The 25,354-nt window shown below is 49.9% G+C and overlaps 1 protein-coding gene across 2 annotated transcripts in view; it reads right to left on the minus strand.

Annotated features, from left to right (window-relative positions):
* Positions 1-25,354, minus strand: part of ZZEF1 (zinc finger ZZ-type and EF-hand domain containing 1) — a 1,433,434-nt gene that overhangs the window by 543,146 nt on the left and 864,934 nt on the right. The window lies entirely within an intron of this gene.

The following is a 25,354-nucleotide window of genomic DNA, read 5'->3' on the forward strand; positions in this document are numbered from 1 at the left end:
ATCAGGGAAGTAAAAACACAATGTTAGCTTAGAGAGCCTTTATAGTTCCTATAATCATACTTTGTAATGTCCAGCAGCCTAAATTACAGTGCTACGCAAATACTAGCTCTTAAAATATTTTTTATTTTGTATTAGGTGTTTGTACAATACAGCCTTGGAAGAAGCAGAGCAGAGAAAACCTTTTCTTACACATCCAGTGCCTTCGTGCCTTAACCCCTTCTGTGCCACGCCCTTTCCCCCTCCTGTGCCGGGCGTTTTATTAGTGGGTGGGGTTCATGACGAGATAGTCTCGTCATGGGCACAGCGCGACCGTGCTACATGACGAGACTATCTCGTCATGGGCACTGAAGAGGTTAAAACGTGAAAAGAGATGACCAAACTTAACATTGCGGAAAGATGGTGACAGCTAGACCAGTCAAGGCAACCGGTATTTGAAGGACAACCTTGCCAACTTAAGGATCTTCTCTACAGTGTGAGCCCAGATAGTACCATTTGCAAGATGCATTTTAAACTTCCAATCTCAGAGACCAGGGTTGGTTTCTGTAAATTCCCATATGTTGTAGTCGTTTTGATGGCGATGACCATAACCTATTTCAATTTTATGTTAATAAGTAATACAGAACACAGACCAATGAGAAATGGAGGGCTCGGGAACTTTTGTTAGAAAGTTGTGCTTCAAATAAGAAGCACCACTAAATCTCTTGATCTGCTTACACACTAAACCAATCTCATCTCTTTATGACTGAAACAGACCGCAACACATGCCTAGTGAATCAAAGAAAAATAAGAAATACTGACACTTCTTGCAAAGTTTTTGTGCTGCAACTTGTTTCTCTAATTTTGAATATCCATCAATGAAACCTAAAAAATTGATCCTGTGAGAATGTCTACAGTGGCTTACCATTCAAAATACAAGAGAAACTAACCCCTATTAGAAAGATAACCTCTCAAGACCACAGAAAAGAAACAGTAAATTATAACATTCTTTTGTTTTTTATTATAAAAATATATAGTTATAGATCAATTTTTCTTTTTTTTTAATAAATCATTAAATTTTTCGTTCAGAAATATTCACAAATAGCCAGCTATTCATCAGGCTAGAATCGACAAAGCAATACAAATTACAAAAAAAAAATAACATTTAAACAATAACAATCAGTGCAGTGTATACAAAATAATCACATACATATATGTAAACCATACATAAAAAACACACAATTGCGCCGACGCGCGTTTCGGAGTCTTCCTTCCTCAGGGCGTTGATGGCATTTCAAAGGCGGAGGAACTTAAAACAATGAAATACGATAAACCAACAAATAAATTAGCTTTTATGCCTCGTCAATATTATTTGTTGTCATCAAAAGAAGTCTCGCGATCAAGATGGCCGAGGGATGGGGAGCAGGGGGAGAATTTCCCGAAATCAATGTACACTCAGGTACAAAATGAGGAGGCTTGATGTCCCAGATCTAATTCCTGTTCAACAATATGTCTCAAAAGAAAAATGCGTGTTTTTTATGTATGGTTTACATATATGTATTGAAGGACTGGGTTATTCTAAGACCCAGCGGTGCCAGGGAACAACACCTGAAACCTTCGTGGGTTACCTGTTCTGGCGTACCAAACACAGAGACACGGGACACTTCCAGCGACGTCAGAGATCAGCGTTTATTTACTGCAGGGATACAGAGGTCACAAGAAGTACACAACGTGTAGGTTCTCGGAGACTGCTTCAAATTGCAAAAGTGGATTGCTCCTTTTATACACGTTTTTCCCATAGCATAGTATGGTGAACAAAGGTTACAACTCAGTTCCCACAATAAACTTCAAAAGAGTCGCGTTCATGTTTCAGGAGGCCGGAACATAATTACAACAGTATTGCCAGTTCCCAACTGTAAAAACATATCTTCTCTGCAATAAAACACATTCCATCCTGACCGTAAACACATTAGGAGAGGGGACGAAAACAGATGCAAAGAAAGGACAAGGATGCACAACAGATTAGAGAAGAGTGTTAGGAGTAATAAAGGAAACTTGATAACGGGATCAGAGACCTCGTGTCTAATGTATGCATGACTGAAACAATAGAACGGCACGGCAAGATGAGCCTTGAGCGGGGCCATCTGCCTTCGCCGTGTCATTTCCCTCGTCGTAAAAGTCACACTCAAAGGAACACGTGTCCCTTGTGTAAGCTTGGGAGTCCCAGGGTCACGAAGCGGACAAAGTCCGTTCGCTGGCTACTTGAGGGCAAGAAACAAAATGGATGCCGTATCTAAAATGGAACCCGAGGGTTCAGATGAACAAACCCAAAAATAAGACGAACCATACGTGGTCGCATAGCGAAACTGCGTACACCCACTATACTCGTCATTTGCGGTTCGTAGATACCCAACTCATCCATATTCGTCACCACTCAAAAGTGTCGTTCCGTCCCACACGGAACCTCAGACGCTCCTTTTGCCCTCATGTAGGCAAGCACTAGTCAAGATCGGAATCTATTTCAATATTCATCAGATCGTTCAGTTGCTGCTGGAACATCATTCTATTCATCAACGTCTCCTTGGTAACAGATGGCCGTCTTATACACGTTGTAGCACATAGGCCACATAAGGCAGGACCACACTGTACACAAAGACAACACGTGAACAGAAACGTTACAACAACCCCTACGATCATCAGAATCTTCCAACCCCAAGTTGACATCAGGCCCCAAAACCATCCTAGAAGCGTCCAATTACCTTTGTCCACATGTATGGACTCGGAAATCTTGTGCAACTTCGAGATGGCTTGGTAGACAGTTGGAGCATTGTCAGGAATAAAAATGCAACAACTCGAATGGATAACTTTACACACACCTCCTCTATCTGCAAGAACAACATCTAGAACCATACGGTTCTGCAACGTCATGAGTCTATCCGCCTGAAGTTCAGCTGTTAAATTACCAAGGGCACTTGCAGTAATATTAGCAGTCGACTCAACTACACGGGTCAACTGTCTTAGGTTCCTACTATTAACCATAGGTCCCCAAAACGGCAAGAAACCCTTAAAGAAGTCTCCTGCTTCTTGACCGGCAGTATCCTCTTTGCTAATAACGCCTCTCACGACTCTAGTTTTGTGATAATCTGAGGCAACCGTGAAAGTCGGTGGTAAAAGATTCGCAATATAACAGGTACCCGAAAAATCACGGGGTAACCATGTATATGCGCGTTCATAACATACAAAATAAGTGCCCTTAGCGGTCAGAAAAACAGGGGAAGAGAGCATCGGTAGAACATACGTGTCAGTGCAAGCACTGTTCCCAAGTTGTGCTCTCGGATTTCGACACAAACCTTTCAAGCAGAAATTACCAAGGTGTGGTACAATCCATATTGGGGACGAGCTCTTAAGCTGTCTATCACCCACTGACGTACTATACTCAGCCTCGCTCAGATCCTTATAAGCCTGCACCTCTTCATTTGGGATAAGCGATGCATCAAAAACATCTCTATCTAAATCCGCTATCGCCAAAGGTTTGTGATACGGCCCAGGACCAAAATTGACAGAACGTGGCTCTCGACTGGGGTAGGAATCTAGTGCACTACGGAACATAGTTTGGAATGCTCGAGCTGAACCCTGGGAGCTGTAAGGAAGGACCAAATATGGAATACCCCTATCCATGGTATGTGGCATTAACCCACACACCCAACAATTGGTAGTATTCATTACCAACTGATGCTGATGTAGCAGCTGAACGAAGGAGTTATTCATAAATTCCGCACGCCTAACCTGTTCATGTTGAGGCAGAGGATGAAAAGAATGTGGGGAAACAGTGGTGAGGGAGCTTAGCTTAGGAGAAAAGGTAGGTGAAGCAGAAGGTAATAACAACTGTACTCCAAAATACACTCCACCCACCAATAACATAGATACGGTCAGGAACAGTAGGAACACCTGAAACAGAAAACATTTTGTTCGTACAACTCTCCTTAACTCTGATCTCTGCGCCGACATCCTTTCTACTTCCAACAGCTTAGAGAATGCCATCCTCTACAAACCGTCCGTGACGTACTTGACGCACTTCGTTCTGAGTAGCGATTATCAATCCCCAGGAGTTCCCAGAAATCGACAAAAGTAACCGACCTAGCGTCAGAAACCTGCTAAACAGAAAGGAGTACCCGCACGGCCCTACGGTAACCCGGATGGTAGGGTTTCCTATTACAAATCTCTTAGCAGTGGGACAGAAAAAGAAAGGATATAATTGTCCATAATGTTCATAGCATCAAAAAGCAAATATACAACTAATTTTTATTAGTCCTTGAACGAAGAAAGTATCGACTTCTTCTAGGTCGAGTTTGCTCTACAAACAATTGTTCAGCTGGCGCAACAGTGTTCGATGAAGTGGACAACGAGTCAGACCTTGGGTTCTCTGCTACCCATGACTCCACATGTGGGTTTGACAGTGACAAATCATCCCCACAGGTTGAGCGTCGCTAAACGGCACAAAGTGCAAAGGAGTCTCAGTTTCTGTTGCCGAAATCCCAGTTCTCACCCAACTGTCTGTTGGTAAGGGGATCGGTACCTTTTTCGTGTGGCTGGCGTGTACCCAATTCTTCCGGCCCTCCAGTCGAACCGCAGTCCTCGTTGTCAGTAGGACTTGAAAGGGTCCTACAAATCTTGGCTCCAAGTTACGTTTCCGACCGAAATTTCGGGTAACGACCCAGTCGCCTGGCCGGAGCTGGTGTCCAGGACCCTCTGTCTGCGCCGGTAGAGCTTCAAAGACCTGTTGATGGATCAACCGTAGTTTAGTGGTCAAATCATGCAGGTAATCAATTAACATTGGATACTCAAGACTATCAAAAGCCCTTGGCCTCGGGACTCCCCAAATATTCGCAGGGCGGCCGAACACAATCTCATATGGGCTAAGCCCTACTCGAGAGTGTACGGTCGCTCTGGTTGATAGGAGAGCCAGAGGCAAGGCATCAGGCCATGATAGACCAGTCGTAGCTTGAATCTTGGCGAGTTTTAGTTTTAGGGTACCATTGTACCCTTCAACCAAACCCGCTGCCTGAGGATGATTAGCACTATGGAATTTTTGACGAATTCCCAGGCCCTTACACACACTCTGCATTACACTTCCCACAAACTCGCTTCCATTATCCGACCACACGATCCGTGGCATTCCGTACCGAGGGAAGTATTCCTTCAGCAGGATTTTTGCTGTGGACAGGGCAGTGTTATCCTTAAGAGGATAGGCCTCAATCCATCTGGAGAACGCACAAACCACAACCAAAACATACTTCAGGTTATTGCATCTCTCCATATGGATAAAGTCCAGCTGGATAACCTCAAAGGGACAAACAGGAGGAGCAAAATGACCAGGTGGAGTGGGTGTGCCCTTGCCAGGATTGTGCATCAAACACACCATACAATTCTTAACCACTCTCTCGGCACATTTAGCAATACCCTCATTCCTCCATACAGGGGACAAAAACTTACATATTCCTTTCGCACTAATATGTGACAACCCATGAGCCATCGTCACAACAGCTAATACGTACGCATCTGGTAACATCCACCTCGGACATTCCGTCAGGTCAACCCAACATCCATGCATGTCCAACTTTCCCGTACCTTCTTTCCACTTGGTCTTTTCAGCTTTAGTAGCTTCGTTCTGAATTGCTCTCACACTCTCGACAGTATTTTCACACATACCAGTCTCCATCGGCCACCTCACTGAACTCGTGACATACATTCGGGTCGCAAGATCCTTAGCCGTTTCCTTAGCAATCTCATCCGCAAACGCATTACCACGACCAACATCATCCGTCACTTTCCGATGTGCACTACATTTAACGATCGCCACTTGTTTAGGCAATGTAAGTGCATCCAAAAGGTCATTCACGAGCTGCCCATGCTGAATCTTCGTACCATGCGATGTCATAAATCCTCTTTCTCTCCACAGTCTTCCAAAATTATGCGCAACACCGAATGCGTACTGACTGTCGGTAAACACATTCACTCGCTTCCCTTTAGACAAAACACACGCTCTTGTCAATGCAATCAACTCTGCCGCTTGTGCTGAATTCTGATTCAATCTCGCAGTTTCCACAACCGTGCTCAACGTCACTACAGCATATGCAGTCGTCACATCGCCATTCGGTAACTTAAAGCACGAGCCATCCACATACAAAGTACCATCGGGATCTGTCAAGGGAGTGTTTTTCAGGTCCACACGACCTTTTGTTTCTTCCTCAGTTCGTAAATAACAATCATGTGGCGGCACATCATCTGATTCCATATTAATCGGCAACAATGTCGCCGGATTCAGTACATTACAACGTTTGATCTGTATGTGACTTGCCAAAAGGGTCAGCTCGTACCCAGACAACGTTGCACTCGTCAGATGTTGAGTCTTTGTCCGATTCAAAAGAGTATCGACTGCATGCGGAACCATCACCATGAGCATATTATCCATAACAAGACCTGCGGACTGCCGAATAGACGCCGCTGCTGCCGCTGTCGCCCTCAAGCAACTTGGCAACGCTCTAGCTACTGGGTCTAAGGTCGAGGAAAAATATGCACACGGGCGCTGCTTGCCACCAAATTGTTGCGTTAAAACACTCAACGCACAACCTTCCCTCTCGTGAACGTATAATGTGAATGGCTTGCTGTAATCAGGAGTACCTAACACGGGAGCCGAACACAGTGCATCACGTAGTTCAGAAAAACTTTTCTGACATTCCTCCGTCCATGGCAAAGGAGTCGAAACGTCCTTGCACGTGAGAGCTATCAATGGCTTCGCTAACAGTGAAAAATTTGGGATCCACTGTCTACAATATGACGTGATACCTAAAAAGGCACGCACATCTCTCTGGGTGGTCGGCACAGTCATTCGAGCAATTGCTGCGATTCTTTCAGGGGTCAACCTTCTTCCCGCCTTTGACAATAAGTGACCTAAGTAGGTGACTTCTTGACAACAATATTGTAATTTAGAAGGTGACACTTTGTGGTGTAAGTCACAGAGATGCTGTAACAGTGACACAGTAGCAGTCTTGCAAACTTGTTCAGTGTCTGCAGCTACCAACAGATCGTCGACGTACTGAATCAAAGCCTCACCAGTCGGCAGCATCTAGTTGACTCTTAAGAGCTTGGCTGTAGATCGATGGGCTCTCACAGTAGCCTTGAGGTGCGCGTTCGAACCGGAAACTGCGACCGCCTAATGAAAACCCGAACAAATCACGACTTTCCTCAGCAATCGGAATGCTGAAGAACGCATTCTTCAGATCGATTACCGAGAACCATGATGCAGAGGCTGGAATCAGAGTCAGTAAAGCTGTAATGTCTGGAACCACAGGAAACTGCGGGACAACAATTTTATTTATTTAGCTTCCAAATTATCTAAAACGGCAGTTTCGAAACTACCATGAGATGGCCAACTAAGAACACCATCATTTTTAGTGTAGCGGACCCAATATTCATTATACACGATAGGACCCACACCATGGCGACTATAGAGCTCGTAAATCGGAGTTCCAACCGGAGGTATCGGACATGAATCCTCCAGCCGGGAATCCATTCTGCAACATTTGAGAAACCCAAACAAAGTACTACGGCCAGGCATCGTGCACACTAACCGAGTTTACAAACTTCAAGGGCTATCGAATTTATGATATCCTCGCAAAAAAATGCAAGACCCTCGGTTTTTGGCAATTGCAATCGTCAAATAAAACCCAACAACTAAGAACCACAAATGCTATGGTACCATGCAAACAACAAAGGAACACTGGGAGCGACCCACAAATACTTAACTGAGAGAACAATGGCGTCACCAGGAAGGCCCGTCTATCGTCTCGCCGTACAAAGGACTACGCCAGGCGCCAAAACAGGTCGACAGTCAGGGCATCAGTCCGTCGCAGCCGTCAGGAGGCGGGGATCTTCGCGGCAAAAGACGTCGGGCCACTTATTTCGACAACTGGATCGATGATGCGGGGTGCACCTTCCCTCGGAGATTTCACACGAAGTTCCTCACAATCGTCGGGCTTTGGACCGGTACCGTTGATGTCGCCCCACATTGGGCGCCAACTGAAGGACTGGGTTATTCTAAGACCCAGCGGTGCCAGGGAACAACACCTGAAACCTTCGTGGGTTACCTGTTCTGGCGTACCAAACACAGAGACACGGGACACTTTCAGCGACGTCAGAGATCAGCGTTTATTTACTGCAGGGATACAGAGGTCACAAGAAGTACACAACGTGTAGGTCCTCGGAGACTGCTTCAAATTGCAAAATTGGATCGCTCCTTTTATACACGTTTTTCCCATAGCACAGTATGGTGAACAAAGGTTACAACTCAGTTCCCACAATAAACTTCAAAAGAGTCGCGTTCATGTTTCAGGAGGCCGGAACATAATTACAACAGTATTGCCAGTTCCCAACTGTAAAAACATATCTTCTCTGCAATAAAACACATTCCATCCTGACCGTAAACACATTAGGAGAGGGGACGAAAACAGATGCAAAGAAAGGACAAGGATGCACAACAGATTAGAGAAGAGTGTTAGGAGTAATAAAGGAAACTTGATAACGGGATCAGAGACCTCGTGTCTAATGTATGCATGACTGAAACAATAGAACGGCACGGCAAGATGAGCCTTGAGCGGGGCCATCTGCCTTCGCCGTGTCATTTCCCTCGTCGTAAAAGTCACACTCAAAGGAACACGTGTCCCTCGTGTAAGCTTGGGAGTCCCAGGGTCACGAAGCGGACAAAGTCCGTTCGCTGGCTACTTGAGGGCAAGAAACAAAATGGATGCCGTATCTAAAATGGAACCCGAGGGTTCAGATGAACAAACCCAAAAATAAGACGAACCATACGTGGTCGCATAGCGAAACTGCGTACACCCACTATACTCGTCATTTGCGGTTCGTAGATACCCAACTCATCCATATTCGTCACCACTCAAAAGTGTCGTTCCGTCCCACACGGAACCTCAGTATGTGATTATTTTGTATACACTGCACTGATTGTTATTGTTTAAATGTTATTTTGTTTTTGTAATTTGTATTGCTTCGTCGATTCTAGCCTGATGAATAGCTGGCTATTTGTGAATATTTCTGAACGAAAAATGAACTGATTTATTAAAAAAAAAAGAAAAATTAATCTATAACTATATATTTTTATAATAAAAAACAAAAGAATGTTATAATTTACAGTTTCTTTTCTGTGGTCTTGAGAGGTTATCTTTCTAATAGGGGTTAGTATCTCTTGTATTTTGAATTGTGTATTCCCTGCTACTTTACCCCGCTATTCTTTAGTACAGGGACCCTCTGATGTTCTCATTGTACAGTGGCTTACCATGACATCACAGAATTGTAAAACTACCTTTGAACATTACTGTATAATAATTTTAATCCCAATGGGTGGAAGGCAAATTAACCAATCTAGTGAGGAATAAAACGGAGCGTGTGTTATAAAACAGTTGCTACAAAATGGTCAGGGATAAAGAAAACGATATTTAATCATAATTATTTTTAATTTGCAATAAATCTAGTAATGGTACACAAGTCAATGGCCTGATTTAAAGTTGGATGGGACACTAAGGGCCTGATTATGAGTTTGGAGGTGTAGAAGCACACCACTGCCCCACTCCCACAGCGCCTAACCCCACTGCCGACCACCAGCTGGATTAGGAGTTGTAATCTGGGTGGGGGGGTCCAGCGGCACTTCCTTTAAAAGACAGAGTTGTGGGACCACCACAGCAGGTTCCAGCACGGCACAGACTGTAAAGTCCATGCTGTGCTGGAACAGAGGTGCATACCATGGGCCCCCCTGCATGCTTCCCAAGGCCCTGAGGGAACAGGGGGCCCTGTAGGGCCCCCAAGTTTCCTCGCTGCCACCATTTTCATGGCAGTCTAACTTCCACGAAAAGGGTGGATGTGAGGAAACTCGTAATATGCTTTGTGGTGCTGCAGTGAACCACCAAGATTTTGCGGCCCTAAGACCACCGTGCCACCACCAGGGATCGCGAATGTTACATACGTTATGTTATGTTACATACATTTGTAATGCGCACTGCTGCCCCAGCAAAGGGGCGTCCAGGCGCAATCCCTGGAAGTTGCAGTGGTCCTATTGCGGTTTGAGCCCCGTACTCGTAATATGGCTATTGAACTACTGGTGCGGCGGTCAACGACCACCACCACCGCACCTCCACTGTGAGTTTGGCGGTCCCTACTCTTAATCAGGACATAAGTCACAAACATGATGAATATGCCCTCTGCCTTATAACAAGTGCACTATACCCTACTGCACTTGTAATAATGCAGATGGAATATCTCAAAACTCTAAATCAGGCCATAAGTGCCAAACTTTGGCTACTGTTATTTCACAAAAGCAGCATTTTCAAAATATTTAATTCAATAGGTGAGATAAAAATGCCAATGAATGAAAAAAGTGACTAATCTTCCCTGACAATCTAAGACAACACTTAAAACAAAACTACATTTTCCCGCAGAATCCTTTCTGTATATATTTCTCTTCCACAATTACTAGCACCCCTATACATATAGACTGAGCTCTGAAGTAGGCAACAGGCAATTATGAACAAGTTACTTACCTTCGGTAACAATGAACAAGTTACTTACCTTTGGTAACGATATATCTGTAGGAAACATAGATTAGTTATAGATTCCTTACCTTAGAATCACCCCAGGCATCAGACTGGAGCCGGAATTTTTTTTCGTCAGTAGTACCTCAGCGCGTCGGAAGGTGGCGTCGGTCAGCTCTGCGTCCGTCGTTGGCGTTGTGGTCGCCGGGATGATGTCGCGGTAGCTACTTAGATGCCGCCCTCGCGCGCTGACGTCAGTTCTGTACATGACTTTCCGCACCTGAAACGCAGAGCCATGCAAGACACTGACCACCGGTGCACAAAGCTAGGGCCCTGAAAGGATGTCATTAACCCTTGAAATCCGTTCGCAGAACTACGAGGTTGGGTGGGACGGTAAGAAATCTATACCTAACCCATGTTTCTTACAGATATATTGTTACCGAAGGTAAGTAACTTGTTCATCTGAAAGAAACAGTTAGTTATAGACTCCTTAGATACCCCAGCAATACCAACCCCAGAGGTGGGTATGTGAATCAAGATCACACCAGAAAGTCCTGCAGAACAAAACGGATAAAGAAGCCATCTCTCCGGACTTTGCTGTCCAGGCAGTAGTGTTTGGTAAACCTGTGCAGCGATGCCCATGTAGCTGCCTGACAGATGTCATGCAGAGGGAATCCTCATCCCAAAGCAGTAGTGGCTGCCATTGCCCTGGTGGAATGGGCACGTAGCACCACTGGAGGCTCCTTTTTAGCAGGAGAATAGCAGGCTTTAACACACAAAACGACCCATCTAGAGATGCTCCACTTGTGTATGGCCTGACCTTTCTTGGCGCACACGTAGCCAAAAAAGAGTTGGTCATCCACCGGGAACTGTTTTGTGTGATCCAGATAAAAAGAAGGCGCACCTTTTGGGTCCAGACAGTGGAGCCTCTCTTCCTCTTTTGAAGGAGGCGGAAAGAAGGTGGGCAAAGTGATGGTTTGCCCGATGTGAAAGGAGGTGACCACCTTGGGAGGAAAGGATTGCCGAGTTCGTAGGACAACCTTGTCCGGATGTACAGACAAAAAAGAAGGTTTGGATGAAAGAGCCTGGAGCTCACTCACTCATCTGGAAGATGCAAAGGCTACCAGGAATGCAGTCTTAAGAGTTAAAAGACGTAAAGGACAGTTGTGAAGCGGCTCAAAGGGAGCGCACATCAGATGGGTCAAGACCAAACTCAAGTCCCACTGAGGCATTACGAAAGGGATAGGAAGAAAAAGATGAGTAATGCCTTTCAAGAAACTATTTACAACCGGGGATTTGAAGATAGAAGGCTGATCAGGAAGCCTCAGAAAAGTGGAAATAGCCGAGAGATAGCCCTTGATAGTGCCCAGAGCAGAGCCCTGCTGGGCCAAAGAAAGGAGGAACAAGAGAACCCAGAAAGAGGGGCAGAAAGGGGATCCACAGCCTTTGCTGCGCACCATGCCACAAATTTGTTCCATTGACGGACGTATACCGTCTTAGTGGAGGGACGCTTGGCTGCCATCACATCACAGACTTCGGGAGGCAAGTCAAACGACGTCAACTGCCACCACTCAATCTCCACGCAAGGAGGTGGAGGCTGGACAAGTTCGCGTGGAGGACCGTCCCCTGCTGCTGTGACAGAAGATCCTCCCGAAGAGGCAGTTGAATCGGAGGATTGATGGCCATGTTGAGTAGCTTGGGATACCAGCCTCTTCGTGCCGAATCCGGAGCCACCAGAATGACATGGGCTTGATCTTCTTCAGCACTCTGTGCAGAAGTGGTATAGACGGAAAGGAGTACAACAGACCGCAACTCCACTCGCGGCGAAAAGCATCGCCTAGCGAGTGCCGCCTTGGAAATTCCAACGCGCAGAATTGCTGACATAGCGCGTTCTCCTCGGTGGCAAATAGATCTAACCAAGGCTCTCCCTACTGTTGAAAGAGACCTTGCACCACCTCCGAGTGAAGGCGCCATTTGTGATCCATTATGCACCTGCGGCTGAGTTCGTCCGCCCTGGCGTTCAAAGAACCTGCTAGGTGTTGAACCACCAGGGTTATGACCTGATGTTCCAGCCATGTCCAGAGGTGGAGAGCATCCTGACATAGGGTCCACGACCCCACCACGCCTTGTCCGTGAACACCTGCACTACTCTTCCTCAGACAGAGGGAAGGAATGCTTTCAGTGCAAGCCGGATCGCCCGGAGCTCCAGAAGGTTGACGTGGAGCACAGACTCCGCCTCTCCCATGTGGCCGCTCAATCCCAGCAGTGATGCATCGGTCACCACTGTGAACTCTGTTTGAGGAAGGGAGAAGAATCTGCCATTGACCCAATGCTGGCCCGTGAGCCAGCAATGCAATTGGTGTGCAGTGCTCTCAGAGATCTGGACGCACTCGGACAGATTCCCCTGATGCTGCGCCCACTGGAACTTCAGGTCCCACTGCAGAGCCCGCATTTGCCACCCTGCATGATCCACTAGCAAGATGCAGGAGGCCATCAGGCCCAGAAACCAGAGGGTCATCCTGACCGAAACCCGGGATGGAGGCTGAAAGATCCGAATCATGGCCCAAATATCCCGGACTCGCTGCTCGGGAGGATAGACCAGAAACCGTGTCATGTCCAGAACCGCTCCGATGAAGAGGAGCTTCTGAGAGGGAATCAGGTGTGAATTCCGCACGTTGATAGAGAACCCCAGTGAATGCAGGAAGTCGGCCGTAGTCTGGAGGTGGGAGACAACAGCCTGGGGCAAGCCCACCTTCAACAACCAGTCGACATAGGGGAAGACTGGAACCCCTAATCTGCACAGATGAGCTGCGACCACCGCCATCACTTTCGTAAACACCCGAGGGGCGCTGGTAAGGCCGAAGGGGAGCACAGTAAACTGGAAATGCTTGTGGCCTACCATGAACCGCAAGTAGCCCCAGAGGGCTGGCAGGACGGTGATGTGAAAATAGGTGTCCTGCAAGTCGAACGCTACCATCCAGTCTCCAGGGTCGAGGGCAGACAAGACTCGAGCTAACGTCAACATTTTGACCTTCGGAGGAAGCGACTGATGCTCCTGAGGTCCAAGATAGGATGCAGGCCCTTGTCCTTCTTGGGTACCAGAAAGTAGTAGGAATATAAACCCCGACTTGCTTCTGGGACAGGAACGCGCTCGATGGCTCCCTTGGCCAAGAGAGCCGAAACTTCCTGTTGGAGAAGGCCCAGGTGATCCTCCGACATGCGATGGTACAGAGGTGGCATGGCTGGAGGGGTAGTCTTGAAGGGGAGGGAGTAGCCCCTTAGGACTATCTGCAAAACCCACCTGTCCGATGTGATGGTGTGCCAGTGGGGGAGGTGATGGCGGATCCTGCCACCTACTGGCGATTGATGGGCCTGAAAGTTCGGACTAGAAAGGTTTGGAGGCGGAAGCAGAGGGGGAGTTGGTGGACTGGCCCCCAGTACCATGGCGGTGGTTCCCACGTCCCCTGCCATGCGAAGGTTGTGCAACTTGCGCAGGCCGGTGGCCCTTGGTGGGATGTAGTGGGGCACCCCTTCCGTAACCACGAAAGGGGAGAAAAGCAGACTGCGTAGGGAAAGTGGAGAGGCCCAAGGAGTCGGCCGTAGCTCGCGAGTCCTTGAAACACTCTAGAGCACTCTAGGTCTGCTTTGTCGCAAAAAGGTCGATGGCCATCCAAGGGCATGTCCAGAAGAGCACTCTGGACATCCCCAAAAAAGCCAGTCGATCTCATCCAGGCGTAGCGGCGAAGAGCATCAGATGAGGAAATCATCCTGCCTAGAGAGTCAGTGGTATCCAGCCCACAGCAGATGGTAAACTTTGCTGCATCTCGGGAGCCCGGGCCTCCGCACAACACCGAGGCAGCACCTGCGCAATTGTATCCCACACAGAGTGGGAATAACGGGCCAATAGGCATGCAGTGTTTACCGACCGCAGTCCCAAGCTGGCAGAAGAGAAAACCTTCTTCCCAAGATGATCCAGCTTCTTGGATTCCCTATCTGGTGGTGCGTTAGGGAATGCGCTCTTGGAAGTAGAAGTTTGGACCACATAGCTCTCTGGGGTGGGGAGTTGGGAGAGGAAAGTGGGGTCACCCGGGGCCGGGCGGTGCCGTCCGGGCAACCATCCTATCCATGGGAGCCCCGGCCTGGACCAAGTGCCCAAAAGGATGTCGATAAGGGCTTCAATGAACGGCAGCAGGGGCCCTGAAGAACTCGCCACTGACTGAAGCACCTCTGTCAGGAGGTTAGTCCTGACTGCCACCGTAGGAAGCTCGAGGTTGAGAGCCTCGGCCGCCCTACGCAACACCACTGCGTAAGACGCACCCTCCTCCGTAGCCACCTTAGGAGAAGACAACATGTCAAGGTCTAGAGAGGTATCCACACCCCTAGCATCCCCCAGGTCCTCTCTCCAGTCCTATCAGTACTCTAAATGGTCTGATAAAGGGTCCTCAGACCCCTCCCAGTCTTCCTCACCCTCCTCTGGCTGCCAGGTTGGCTAAAAATGGCGAGGGTGGAACACAGGGGCAAAAGTATCCATCGGCGCTGGATCCGGTGTCGGCCGACGCCGGTTCGGCTCCGTGTCCATGTTGGGTTGGAAGCCGGGGTCGACGCTGGCTGGGGGTCCAGGCGGCATCGGTAGCGGACACAGTGCCGGTGGAGGTGTCAAAAGGTCGACCGGCGCCGATCCGGATCCAGGCCTGGATCCAAAGGGGCCCTGCGGGGCCGGAGTCGCCAGCAGGGAAGACCTAGGGTCCCCAACCGAGTCTGCGGGGCCCGAAGGCGACTACCGAAGTAGGGCTGCCCAAAGATGGCATGCATGGCTTCGTAAAACTGATGAAGCTGGGCAGGGGTCACTCCGGGTCCCGAAAAGGGAGGGTAACCCGGAGTCGGCCCTTTGGGCTCCCCGTGCAGAACCGCGGGAGTGGCACTGCCCACATCCCTCGTCGGGTCAGCCGACCGACAGGGAGAAGTCGAAGAGCGGCGTTGCTTCTTCGACTTCTTTTTGTGCTTCGACTTACCTGACCCCGAATGTGAAGACTTGGATGACGAGTGGTGATGGCTCTGTGTCCGGTCCCTCGATGTCCCTTGCGACTGGGAACTCAAACCTTGCGGAGCAGACTGCCGGCGCTCAAGAAGGTTTCGGGATCGCTCCCGCAAAGACCTCAGAGCCATGGTCCGGCAGTCGGAGCACGAGTTGGGGTCGTGGTCGAGCTCCAGACAAAAGAGGCACACGTGGTGTGGATCTGTAACTGACATCATTCAGGAACAGGAACCCCAGGCCTTGAAACCGGGCATCCCTACGTGCACCAGGAGTCTGAAGACTCGAAAAGACATCGAGAAAAGTCGCTCAAAAAGTTCAGTCAAAAAGTGACTGGAGGTACCGCTCTCTCCGGATCTGCGCTGGCTGGTACGGAAAGAGAAAGAACTGATGTCAGCGTGCGAGGGAGGTGTCTAAGTAGTTCCTGCGACGTCATACCGGCGACAACGAAGCCAACAACGGACGCGGAGCCGACCAACGCCACCTTCCGACGCGCAGAGGTACTACTGACAAAAAAACTTTCCGGATCCAGTCTGACGCCTGGGCATAGTTCTTAGGTAAGGATTCTATAACAAACTGTTTCTTTCAGATATATCCGTAGACTTAGATTAGTTATGGATTCCTCACCTTAGAATCATCCCCAGGTGTCAGACTTGATCCGGGAGAATTTTTCTTCAGCAGTACCCCTGCACGTCAGTAGGTGGCGTCGGTCGACTCCGTGTTCATCATTGGCGTTGTGGTCACCGGAAAGACCTTGTGGATCTTCTTAGACGTACCCCCTGTGTGCTGACATCAGTTCTTTACACGACATTCTGCACCAGATGCACAGAGCCATGCAAGACACTGACCACTGGTGCACAAAACTAGGGCCCTGACGGGAAGTCCTTTACCCTAGAAGTCAGTTCACAGACAGGGGAGAATGGGTGGGGCGGTGAGGAATCCATAACTAATCTTCCTCTTACAGATATATTGTTACTGAAGGTAAGTTACTTGTTCATCAGAAAGAGACAATTAGTTATGGATTCCTCACCTTAGAATAGATACCCCAGCAATAAGAACTCCGGAGGGGGGTCTGCGAATAAGTTCCCACCAGAAAGTCCTGGAGAACTGAATGTCCAAAGAAGCCATCTCTCCGTACTTGGCTGTCCAGGCAGTAGTGTTTGGTAAACGTGTGCAATGAAGCCACGTAGCTGCCTGGCAGATGCCATGAAGGCGGACTCCACGTCCCAAAGCAGCAGTAGCTGCCGTCGCCCTGGTGGAATCGGCACGCAACCCTACTGGAGGTTCCCTTTTCGCTAAAGAATAGCAGATTTTGATACAAAGTACGTCCCATCGAGAGATGGTTAACTTTTGCACGGCCCAACCTTTCTTGCCGCCCACATAGCCAACAAGAGCTGGTCATTCACCCGGAATTGATTTGTGCGATCCAGATAGATTGAAAGCGCACGTTTTGGATCCAGAAGGTGGACCCTCTCTTCCTTTTCATAAGGTATGCAAAGTGAGGGTCTGTCCTATGTGGAAAGAGGTAACCACTTTGGGAAGGAAAGAAGGCCTAGTGTGAAGGACAACTTTGTCCAGATGAACAGCCAGAAAAGGAGATTTGGAAGAAAGAGCCTGAAACTCACTCACCCTGCGAGCAGAGTTGATGGCAACCAAAAAGGTCGTTTTAAGAGTCAAAAGTCTGAGAGGACAGTTATGCAGCGGCTTGAAATGAGCGCACATAAGGTAGGTCAGAACTAGGTTCAAGTCCCACTGGGGCATTACGAAAGGAAATGGAGGAAACAAGTGAGAAATGCCCTTAAGGAAGCAATTTACAAAAGGGGACCTGAAAAGAGAATGCTGATCAGGAAGCTGAAGAAAGGCTGAAATGGCCGAAAAATAGCCTTTAAGGGTGCTCAGAGAAGAAAGAATGAAGAGGAGAACCTCTGAAAGGTGTGCAGAAAGGGGTCCACAGCCTTTGCTGCGCAATATGCCACAAATGTGTTCCATCTACAGGCATATATCGTTTTGGTGGAGGGAAGCCTGGCTGCCAAGATAATGTTACAGACTTCGGGAGGAAGGTCAAAAGCTGTCAACTGTCGCCGCTCAATCTTCACGCAAGGAGGCAGAGGCTGGACAGGTTTGGGTGGAGGACAGTCCCCTGCTGCTGCGACAGAAGATCCTCCCAAAGGGGCAGTGTGATCGGAGGATCGATGGCTATGTATAAGAGCTCAGGATACCATACTCTTCCGAGCCCAGTCCGGGGCCACAAGAATGACTTGGGCCTTACCGCGCTTGATCTTCTTTAGCACTCTGGGTAGAAGTGGTATAGGCGGAAAGGCATATAGAAGACAGCAACTCTACTCGCGACGAAAGGAGTAGCTGAGTGAGTGCTGCCATGGAAATTACAACACACAGAACTGCTGACATTGCGCGTTCTCTTCCTGTAGCGAATAGATCTAACCAAGGCTCTCCCCCCTGCTGAAAGAGTTCAGAGAACCTGCCAGGTGTTGAACCACCACGGACATGCCCTGATGTTCCAGCCACTTCCAGAGACGAAGTGCCTCCTGATATAGGGTCCACAACCCCACCCCACCCCGTTTGTTGCAGTACCACATGGCGGTGGTGTTGTCCGTGAATACCTGAACTACTCTCCCTTTGACAGAAGGAAGGAATGCCTTCAGTGCAAGATGGATCGCTCGCAGCTCCAGAAGGTTGATATGGAGCCCGGGCTCCGCCCGAGACCAGAGTCCGCCCGAGACCAGAGTCCTCTGATCTCCGCCTCTCCCATGTGGCTGCCCCACCCCAGAAGTGATGCATCTGTCACCACTGAGAACTCCGTCTGGGGAAGGGAGAGGGACCTGCCATTGACCCGATCCTGGTTCGTTAGCCACTACTGCAATTGATGTGCAGTGCCCTCCGAGATCTGGACATAATCGGAAAGATTCCCCTGATGCTGTGCCCACTGCAACTTCAGGTCCCACTGCAGAGCCCGCATATGCCACCTGGCACAGTCCACCAGCAGGAGGCCATGAGGCCCAGTAGCCTCAGGGTCATTCTGACTGAAACCTGGGATAGAAGCTGAAAGATCGGAATCATAGCCCAAAGATTCCGGACTTGCTGCTTGGGAGCATAAGCCCGAAACTGCGCTGTGGGAATCAGGTGTGACTTCAGCACATTGATGGTGAACCCCAGCGAATGCAACAGGTTGGCCGTAGTCTGGAGGTGGGAGACGACAGCCTGGGGAGAGCCCGCCTTTAACAGCCAGTCATCGAGATAGGGGCAGACTGGAACCCCTGATCTGCGCAGATGAGCTGCGATCACCGCCATCACCTTCGTGAACACCCGAGGGGCACTGGTAAGGCCAAAGGGGAGCATGGTAAACTGAAAGTGCTCGTGGCCTACCGTGAACCGTAGGTAACGCCGAAGGGCTGGTAGGACGGGGATGTGAAAATAAGCGTCCTGCAAGTCCAATGCTACCATCCAGTCTCCAGGGTCGAGGGCAGAAAGGACCTGAGCCAGTGTCAAAATTTTGAACTTCTCCTTCCGGAGGAAGAGGTTGAAGTTCCTGAGATCCAAGATAGGACGCAGGCCCTTGTCCTTCTTGGGCAGCAGAAAGTAGTGGGAATAACAACCACAACCTACTTCTGGGGCAAGAATCGCTCAGTGGCTTCCCTGGCCAAGAGAGCAGTAACTTCCTGTCGGAGAGGGGCCAGGTGATCCTGCGACATGCGATGGAATTGAGGTGGCATGGATGGAGGGGTAGTCTTGAAGAGGAGGGAGTAGCTCCTTCGGACTATCTGCAAAACCCACCTGTCCGACTTGATGTTGAGCCAGTGGGGGAGGTGATGGCAAATCCGGCTGCCCACTGGTGGGTTGTGGCCCTGAAAGGTCAGACTAGGAGGGCTGGGAGGCTGCTGCAGAGGGGACGCTGGTGTACTGGCCAGCCCACTGGCTTCCAGACCCACGACAGTGGGTCCCACGTGCCCGGACGCGCAGAGGCTGGACAGCTTGCTCAGGCCTGTGGCTCTGGGTGGAATGTGACAGGGCACCCCTTCCATAGCCACGAAAGGGGCGAAAAGCAGACTGTGCGGGCGTGAGGCCCAAGGATCTGGCCGCAGCCCTGGAGTCCTTAAAGCGCTCAAGCGCGTTGCCTGCTTTGTCACCGAACAGGCAACGGCCATCAAAGGGCATGTCCAAAAGTGTAGCTTGGACATCACCCGAAAAGCCAGTGGACCTAATCCAGGCATACCGTCTAATCTTTCTGCCTAGTGAGTTGGCGCTGTCCAGCCCACATCGGATGGCGAACTTTGCTGTGTCTCTCCCTTCGGCCACTGCACGGGAGAGCATGGCCCGGGCCTCCTCCGGGCACTGTGGCAGCACCTGCGCGACTGTGTCCCACACAGAGTGGGAGTAACGGCCCAAGAGACGCACGGTTTTAACCGACCGCAGTCCTAAGCTGGAGGAAGAAAACATTTTCTTCCCAAGAAGGTCCAGCTTCTTGGATTCCCTATCAGGTGGTGCGGTGCACCATTGGAAGTCGAGGCATGGACCACCAAGCTCTCAGGGGTTGGGTGTTGGGAGAGGAAAATGGGGTCACCCTGGGCCGGGCGGTGGCGTCGGGCAATCATCCTGTCCACAGGAGCCCCTGTGTTGGGCTTAGACCAAGTGCCCAAAAAAAATGTCCGTAAGGGCCTCATTGAACAGCAGCAGGGGCTCCGAAGAGGCTGCTACCGGTTGAAGCACCTCGGTCAGGAGGTTAGATCTAGCCACCACCGTAGGAAGCTTGAGGTTTAAGGCCTCAGCCGCCCTATGCAACACCACTGCGTATGACGCGCCCTCCTCTGTAGTCACGGTAGGGAGAGAAAGCTTGCCAAGGTCCAGACCACTGGCCTCACCCAACTCGCTCTCTCCAGCCCGGTTCTTCCAACTGATCTGCCAGAGGGTCAACTGACCTCTCTCAGTCCTCCTCACCCTCCTCTGGTAGCCATTCAGGGCGATAGGGAACACCAGGGAAGAACAGGGGTACAAAAGTACCAGTCGGCGCCAGTCCCGACGTCGGTCTGGCACTATGTCCACAGTGAGGGGGAGGCCGGAGTGGACGTCGGCTGGGGACACAACAGGCATTGGAGGGGACGGAGGTGCAGCCAATGGATTTGGCACCGGAGGAGGTGTCACAAGGTCGCCGCCGACATCGAAGGCCTAGAGCCCCCAGCAGAGTCCGCGAGGGCCCGGATGCGTGCCGGCAGATTCGGGCTGCCCGAAAAAAAGAATGGAGGGCTTCGTAAAAACTACGAAGTTGGGCAGGGGTCGCCGCAGCTCTTGGAAAGGGAGGTAGGCTCAGGGTCGACCCCAGAGGCTCAGCGGGAGGGCCGGACGACTACCATTCGCATCCCGCGTCAGCCGACCGACAAGGGGGGAGAACCACGAAGAGCGATGGTGCTTCTTCACCTTCTTTTTGTGCTTCAACTTACGCGAAGACTTCGATGAGGAGTGGTGTTGATGCCTCTGCGACTGGTCCCGCAATCTTCCTCTCGACCGGGACCTCGAGCGGCGCGGAGACGACTGCCGGGCCTCCAGAAACTTTTGGGACTGCTCCCACAAAGACTTCGGGGCCATGGCCCGGCAGTCGGAGCATGACTTCGTGTCGAGGTCACTCTGCAGCCACCAGAGGCACACAAGATGGGGGTCCGTCACTGACATCAGCTTGTGCCAGGATTCATAAGGCTTGAAGCCGGTCCGCTAAGATGACATCCCTGAACAACAGGAGTCGTAACATCTCAAAAAGAAGTCGACAAAAAGTCACAAAAACAGAGCAAAAAAGTGATTTGAGGTACCGCTCTCTCAGAATCTGCACTGGCTGGCATGGAAAAAGAAAGAACTGACGTCAGCGTGCAGGGGAGGCGTCTAAGTAGATAGCGCGATGTCATTCCAGCGACCACGAGGAACGCGGAGTGGACCGACGCCACCTACCAACGCGCAGAGGTACTGCTGAAAATTCTCTGGATCCAGTCTGACGCCAGGGGGTAATTCTAATGTGAGGAATCCATAACTAATTGTCTCTTTCAGATGTGGTGATAAAATAAACTGAACAAATGAATAAACAACATCCCCTTTCTTAATATTATTTGATATTGATGTATGTTTTTCTGTTATGCATCTTCTACATAGAATACCAGAGTCCCATTTTAAGGACTAGTAGGCAGAAAATCAGTGACAAACTCACACATGAACTTTGTCAGGTTTGTTTGTTACTTTTCGTTAACTTCAGACTGCAGTTAGGCAAGACAGCAGAGAACGATTGGTGGACGGGAAATTTTGTATCCTAGTGGGCAGAGTGACTAAACAGGTCTACCATCCCTCAGCATGACTCAAGACAGTTTTAGCTCAAGAACTTCAAGTATATGGGTTCTGCTCTTAGGTTGTGGTTAAGGATATTCCAGAGTCGCCAGACCTTGCAACACTTACAATCCTGCTACTACGTACCATCTTCTTGAAGGATTATTGATTGATCCCACTGGCAGATCTGTGATAGGGATGTAGTAAGGTATTGGCTTCTGCAGGTATGCAAATTGTTTTCCCCACTATGCTTTGTGAACACTTATAAGATCTTGAATTTGAACCTTACGTCCAGCAGGAACCAGTGAGAGCAGTGATATGTGGACTTTATGCTGTGTTTAGTATGCAACAGACATTTCACCGCCTGCAATACAGCACTTAATGACACAGCGCTGCAGTTGCAGGTGGCAAAATGCCTGTAGGCAGGGTGGGTGCAAGTTTAACGGCATCAAGGGTGTGTCAATGTTTGTCCTGCAGTGGTTTGGTTTCACTTAGAGAGGTTATAACACAGTCTGGTAACTTTGTTCTAATGTCTATAAAGCCTACTAATAAGTGTCTTGAGGATGCCAAGGTAGGAATTCTTGCAGTAATTTTACAGTATTCAAGATGTGTCAGGAAGAGGGCTCTTCTCAGTTTGAATCTGTCAATCAATAAACAAAATCAATGGGTGACGTGTACCATGAATATTTGAGTCTCTATACCAAACTAGCTCATCATGAAGGTTTAAGAATAACTGATGACAATTTGTTAAAATCAGATACACAAGCATTGAATGAAGTTTTTGGATTACAATCAATGGAAATGGTTTTAACGTACAAGTTACTTACCCTCAGTAACGATGTATCTGGTAGAGACGATTCTAGCCGCAGATTCCTTAACGTAGAATTATCCCCAGGCGTGAGAACTGGACCCGGCATCTCTGCGGGCCGGGGGGCGGCACTACGCGACTGCGCCCTCCACGGGCGTGACGTTAGCGAGGTAACATAAGCCCCACCCCGGCGCGCTGACGTCAGTTTGCTTCAGAGAACTTTTCCGTGCCACAACGCGGAGCCATCACAACAAAACTGAGAAGAGCATGGGAACAGTGTGCGAAAAAACCAGAGATGAGAAGCACCACCAGGGGGCACCAAAAGGCGACAACAGCAGGCCAGAGCAGGAAAGAGCAGAGCACCACTGTGAGTAACAACAGTGCAAGATAAGGCGCAAGCACCAGGTGGCAGTAAAGCACCCGAAGGCCAGAGCAGCGAAGCCAAAGCAAGAAAAGAGCAAAACACCACTCCATGGAACCACCTTGCAAGCCGAGGCAAGAGCCCTCCTGGAGGGGCAAGCATGTGAAAGCAGAGAGCGAGAGCGAGAGAGAGAGAGAGAGAGAGAGAGAGAGAGAGCGAGAGCGAGAGGGAGTAGGAGGCCAAGACACAGGTAAGCCCTCTGCAGGCTACAGTGCTAAGGAGGCCCACAACCTCTGAGAAGAGCAGGAAGTCAAAGGACACAGAAAAGAACCACTAACGAGCAAGACCGGTTGGGGATCAGAAACTCCAACGACAAAGGTAAGGAGCAAAAGTAGGCCCGCACGCTGGAGAGAAACCAGCTGGAGGGATGCCTGACCAGAAGAAATGAAGGGGACACCCACAGAAGACAAGGCACCCGGAGGGAGGCGACGGCAGAAACCCAAGCAGAGGGTCCTCGCAGAACGGGGAGGAAGGGAGGGCCATGAAGGAATCTGCGGTTAGAATCGTCTCTACCAGATACATCATTACCGAAGGTAAGTAACTTGTACATCTGATAGAGACTACTAGCCGCAGATTCCTTAACGTAGAATAGATACTCGAGTCATACCCAGAAGGGAGGAGGGCCTGCGAGAGAGCCCCCCCACCAGGCGAGACACAGGGCCCCAGCAGGGGACATGTCACAGGGACAAGAAGGGAAAGGCCAGGAAACTGAAGCCCAACCAAGGGAGAACTGCCCAACCCACCGTAGGGGCAGACAGCGCTGTAAAAACCCCAAGAACACCAAGACCACCTCAACCCGAGGGAGAAGAGGTAGAACTGGAGGCAGGACCCACCGGAAGAAACACATACACAGTGACAGAAGAGCTGCACACCCCCCTCGCCGCAAACAGCAGACAAGGCAAGGACGGCCGCACCGCCAAAGTGAAGACGGAAGAAGAAAGGCCCAAGAGAATACATCAAAGGCCACAATGGCGTAGCAGAACAAACAAGCCTGCACTGGCATGCATCGCCAGCAGCAGGCAACACCACAAAACGGTGCACCCAGGATAGCGAGACGCCGGCTGAAGGCAGTGGTCAGGAAGGGTCAAGAAGGGTCCGGACACGCCCAAAGGGAGGGCCGGCACACACAGACCCACAAAGGAAGAGGAACCAGGCCGAAAGAAAGGAAAGAAAGAAAAGAAAGAAAGGACGGGGGATGGACCAAGCCGTCCACCTGAACTCAAAAACCAGGGAAGCCAATACCCCCCCGGAACACCAGACAGAGGACCAAGGTGGACAGAAGAGCAAAACCACCACAACGCAATGCCGCAGACAGCAGTCCGGACTAGACCAGCGACACAGCGATCCAAGAGAAGGACGGCCCAGGGCGCAAAACAAAACACTCCAAAACCATCAGCAAAACGATCGCACCAGCGACATACCGTGACGCCACGGAGAGCAGAAGGCAGAAGGACGACCACACCTTGCCAGCACATGAAAAAGCTATATAATAGCTACCATTACCCCACATAGGGCAAGTAATGTGCCAGAACCTGGGAACCCTCTTAGGAAAAAGTTTCCGCAGAAGAGGACAAACAGAAGACCAACGAAAAAAACGCAACCGGCTTGTCAACCAGCCAATAAGAAATACACAGAAGGCCTAATCTCAGGGCCTACACGGCTTACCAACAGCCAAAACCAAAAGTCAAACAGGGCCGGACCAGCAGCCAACAGCACCAAGGCCCTAACAAAAGGGACAGAAGGCACAGGAACCACACAGAACAAACAACTGGGGGTACGCTCTACAAGGCCCCAGGAAAACCACGGAAGAAAACCTCCCAAAACACAGATCGACTCACAGGTCACTGAGGAGGAGGAGGAGGAGGAGGGCGAAGCCCCGCAAGAAACCTCTAAATGGCAGAATCCGCGGGGGCGTGGATCAAAAGAGTGCCATCAAAAGGAAGGTCCACCAACCGTTCGCTCACGTTCTCCGGGAACACTATCCCGGAGCCAGGCATGGCGACGAAGGGCCACAGAAGTAGCCATGGTACGACCAAGCACCTCCGAAACGTCTAGAGCAGAGCGAAGAATAAAGGACGCCAGCTCCCGGCCATCCAACACATGGTGCCTTAGATCAACACAGACACCCTCCTGAGAAGCGGCAGACATAAGGGACTTCGCCGAGTCCCACAAGCAAGAAGTGGCCCTTGCCAAAACACAAA

The sequence above is a fragment of the Triturus cristatus genome, chromosome 3_2, assembly GCF_964204655.1.
Source record: "Triturus cristatus chromosome 3_2, aTriCri1.1, whole genome shotgun sequence".
In the NCBI taxonomy this organism is placed as follows: domain Eukaryota; kingdom Metazoa; phylum Chordata; class Amphibia; order Caudata; family Salamandridae; genus Triturus; species Triturus cristatus.